We start from the raw sequence: 4,993 nt of genomic DNA, 5'->3' as shown, positions 1-4,993 counted from the left end.
AGTTGCTAATGTGGTCTCTGCAGGCTGGGATGTTGGTGCATCGGTCTGACCAGTTGGCTCAGTTCCCATTGTTGTCTCAGCAGGCTCTGACGTTACTCCGTCAGTAACAGTTGGTTCAGTTGCTAATGTGGTCTCTTCAGGCTGTGATGTTGGTGCATCGGTCTGACCAGTTGGTTCAGTTTCCATGGTTGTCTCAGCAGGCTCTGACGTTACTCCGTCAGTAACAGCTGGTTCAGTTGCTAATGTGGTCTCTGCAGGCTGTGATGTTGGTTCATCGGTCTGACCAGTTGGTTCAGTTTCCATTGTTGTCTCAGCAGACTCTGACGTCACTCCGTCAGTAACAGTTGGTTCAGTTGCTAATGTGGTCTCTGCAGGCTGTGATGTTGGCTCATGGGTCTGACCAGTTGGCTCAGTTCCCATTGTTGTCTCAGCAGACTCTGATGTTACTCCGTCAGTAACAGTTGGTTCAGTTGCTAATGTGGTCTCTGCAGGCTGTGATGTTGGTGCATCAGTCTGAACAGTTGGCTCAGTTCCTATTGTTGTCTCAGCAGGCTCTGACGTTACTCCGTCAGTAACAGTTGGTTCAGTTACTGAAGTGGTCTCTGCAGGCTGTGATGTTGGTTCATCGGTCTTACCAGTTGGCTCAGTTCCCATTGTTGTCTCAGCAGGCTCTGACGTTACCCCGTCAGTAACAGTTGGTTCAGTTGCTAATGTGGTCTCTGCAGGCTGTGATGTTGGTTCATCGGTCTGACCAGTTGGCTCAGTTTCCATTGTTTTCTCAGCAGGTACTGACGTTACTCCGTCAGTAACAGTTGGTTCAGTTGCAGAAGTGGTCTCTGCAGGCTGTGATGTTGGTTCATCGGTCTGACCAGTTGGCTCAGTTTCCATTGTTTTCTCAGCAGGTACTGACGTTACTCCGTCAGTAACAGTTGGTTCAGTTACTGAAGTGGTCTCTACAGGCTTTGGTGTTTGTGAATCGGTCTGACCAGTTGGTTCAGTACCCATGGTTTTCTCTTCAGGCTGAGAGGTTACTTTGTCAGTCAGAGTCGTTGGTTCAGGTTTTAATGTGTTCTTTATAAATTTTGATGTTATTCTGTCATTTTGACTGGTCTTTTCTGCTACCATGGTTTTATTTGCATTCTGAATGGTTACCTTATTTGGATTGATTACTTCAAGCAGTGATGTAGTTTTGGTAGGATGAAAAATTTCTGAATCAATTCGGCTTGTCTCCCCAGATACTGCGATTTCACTGGTTGAACCAGATGTTACTTTGTCGGTAGGAGTTGTGACTTCAAGTGAGAATATCGTTTCTGCAGGCTTTGATCTCACTGTGTCATTTTGAGCAATTCGGTCAGGTGGTATCGTTATCTCGTCAGGCTTTGTGGTCACTGAATCAGGTACGACTGTCTTTTTAGGCAAAGTCGTTTTTGACCACTTTTGATAATGGATTGAGAAATATTCTGTGAAATGAAAGGAAAAAAAGTTAAAAGGACTAAAGTTCAATTTTGGGATAAATTGGTTTTTACAATGACAATTAATATGAAATAGAACTTTATTTTTATAACATGAGCTGGAAGGTGAGAAAACATTTGTGGTGGGACAGTGACCTTTAACTTTTTTCATGAACAATGTTTTTACACAAATGCTGTGTAGACAAAGGTTTTTAGGGTAGTCAAAAGACACATTTGACACACTTGAAATATTGCTAATTTATTGCAACAAAGATGAAGCCGCAGCTGAAATGGTATAAGTCACCAGTTGGCTAGTTTAGTCCTGCCTTCAGCTTAATGTTACAAACACAGTCAGCATGTGATCATCAGAAAAAGACCAACCTTAACACCAGATCCAGACATCATAGTCTTAACAAAAAACTACAGATTGTGTTTCACAAGGATCTGCACGACCACTAATGCAGCTAAAATATTCATGAATAAAATGATCCTCCCACACATTACATACTGTCAGACAAGTTGGGAACATGTCAACAAAACATTGCTAAAGCCAATAGAATCGTTGTACAAACAAACAATAAAACCCAAGACAAGAAGCTACAAGGATAACATCATTGTAATATTCCGCAATAACCGCAACACATAAAAAACTGCTAATTACCACTGATTTTCCACAACATTAAAAGCCTGGTTTATTAGAAATCAAACTTGTGAACACTAGAACAGTGAGCTATTTTTCATGTTGTTTGCTGTCTTGCTATTTGTTGATTGTTGTTGCCTTGCTACTTGTTGATTATTTCATGTCTTGCTATTTGTTGATTGTTGTTATTTTGCTATTTGTTGATCATTGTTGTCATGCTACATGCTCCTTGCTGTTTGTTGTCATGGTAGTGTTGATTCTCTCTGTCCTATGAGCTCGCCTTTTCTTCTCTATGTAGTGCAGGTTTTCTTTGTATATGTTTCTGTTGTTGTTGATTGCATCCTCTTTGCTTTTATGTCATCATAATATTTGTGCATTTTTAACTATTCCTTGCCAAGGGGCTTCAGGTGAAAATTTGCCTTTCCAGCTAACTCCTGGCCTATTTTCAGAAATGTTATTAATATGCATTGTCGCTGTTAAAAAAAAAAAAAGAATGAAAAAGAAAGAAAGAAAAGGTTCTTCATATATCCAATTGGATACTCAACTAACTTAAAATTACACTGATGGTATTTGAAGTAACCATTCAATAGGATGACGTTTCTGAGAACCTTTGACTACTTATAAGCTTCTGCAGGAACCTCTGATCACCACAGTGGGTTACAGCAAGCACTTCTTTTCAGGTCACAGTTGCTGGACGAACCCTTTTTAATTTAAGTGAGTCCTCAAGCACCTTTCTCGGAGGTTCCAAGAAAAACCCAGTTCCTATAAAGGGTTTTTTTCAGAACCCTTTTGGTTACTCAATGACCCCTTTTACTCAAGACAGCCCCTGGAAGAACTCAGGTTTCTGTGACCTATATTCATGACTGCATTAGTCTAGCCTACTGCAGTGTTTTCCTAGGACTGTGAAAGGAAATTGCAACAAAAATAAAACTAATAAACTAAAGTAATGGTTAGTAATTTTTTATCTCCTAGTTAATTTAATTGGACATACGCCTATTTGGTATCCCACAGTTAGGAAATTAGGTAGGTATGTAGTAGGTACGAGGCTGCAGGCCCTAGCACTCCCTCTTATGTGATATTGCTTAATTGAATGACGTAACCTTGTAGGTGAATTGTAAAATTGGTGCACTCTCATCATTGTTTTTATGGTTCTTTATCACGATTACTTGTACACTTTCCTAGGACTCATGGTTATTGCGGGAATCCTCATCTTGCCCCACCTGCTTAACAGGGATCTATAAGGGTTCTAAAGGGATTATATGTGATTGATGAGGTAAGCTGATTGTGAGTGAGTAATGAGCTGATCTATCAGCTCATCAGCCAATGGAGCAGTATGAGATACGGTGGTGTTGGGGATGTGTTGTTTAGCCCGTCACTCAGTGTAGCAGAAAAACATGGTGTCATAGTCTGGGAGCCAGGTCCAGCCCTCAGGATGTATGTAATTACCTTGTTTTAATATAAGTTAACATAATATAATAAGTAATATTTCCTGCTTGCCAAACCTTGCGCCATCATAATTCGATTATGAGCCTCCACAAACATGTAATATATGTAAAACGATGTGTAGACCTAAACAAAGTAGAAGCCAATGTGCAGTTGTTTGTGTTGCTTGGAAGAATTGAATCCGTCACTTGAATGCTAACAGACCTATTTGTGTTGGTGGAGCTGATACAAGTAACATGATGAAGACAACATTACTCCTTTGTCGATTTTCTCAGCATCTTATTGTGGACTCAAACAGCTGTTGTTTATTGTTTAATACCATTATCTCAAAAGGAAAAATATCTTGTTTTCTTGATAACAGCTCATTTTTCTCATGATAACAGGTTAACTATCTCATTGTCTCGAAAGAAACGACGGTGATTACTCTAGACTATTTTTCTATAATTTAATCTATTGACTATTTCACCGATTAGTTGATCAATCTAAATAAGCACACAAATCAAATTTATACAGTAGCACTGGTTCTTTTTCATTACTAAAATGTATTTTTATCATTATCATTTATTAAAAAAGAATACATTTGGAACAGGACTAGAATTTCTTAATGTTATAAGTAAAATTAAATATGTTTTTTTAGAGCAGCAACAGTGATGTTCACAACAACAAAGTCATTATAAAGTCAATATCTCTCTGTAAACATGTCAGTAAAATAAAGAATATATATCAAAATACATCAAAATACCGAGTTAAGTTTAGACAGACTGAAGAACACAGTCAGTCCTTCCTCCTGTCTTTTGTCCTCCTCCCTCTGCTGCTGCTGTCATTCACTACCAGCAGGTACTGCTAGTAGAGAGATGAGGGGCTGGTTTGTCTCAGCTGGTAGCTGGCCTTACTTAGTTAAAGGATCTGAATACTTCGTCCATAAAGTCAAATGTTACACAGACTTCAGGGCTATGAGTATCACCAACAAAACTACAAAACCAAGGGCACAAATAAAATTGAGATTTCTAAAGTGTTTGTGTGTGTTTAAAACGATTAAATGTGTCACATCAGTTTTTGAAAAGCTATTCCCCAACTACACAGGCGCTAACTTTATTCTCCTTATACCACCTCCCTCAGCAACCAATCCTCTGGAGATTACATTTCATTACAAAACAGGAAAAAGGTTTAAGTTATGACTTCTGGCTTTATGCAACTTTTTCCTGTTTAGAAAGCTGTAGTATGGCAGTCTCATAGGACGTACTTATCTACTACCACATCAGCCATTACCAGCTCCAGCAGATGGCAACAGTGTGACAAAAAAGAAGCGGTTACTAGCAGGATGTCTGGTAGGCTAAGTGTGGGCTGGAGCCACTTTTATATTTACCGTAGCATATTCACATCATCACAGCAGTGGAATATAATGTCCAAATCATTACAATGTTTTATTATGTTTATGAAAAACAGTAAATAATGTTAA

This window comes from Seriola lalandi, unplaced genomic scaffold (assembly GCF_002814215.2).
Source record: "Seriola lalandi dorsalis isolate HSWRI2012SDOR001 ecotype SW California unplaced genomic scaffold, Sedor1 jcf7180002054275, whole genome shotgun sequence".
NCBI lineage: Eukaryota > Metazoa > Chordata > Actinopteri > Carangiformes > Carangidae > Seriola > Seriola lalandi.
Note: the sequence above shows the minus strand (reverse complement) of the source record.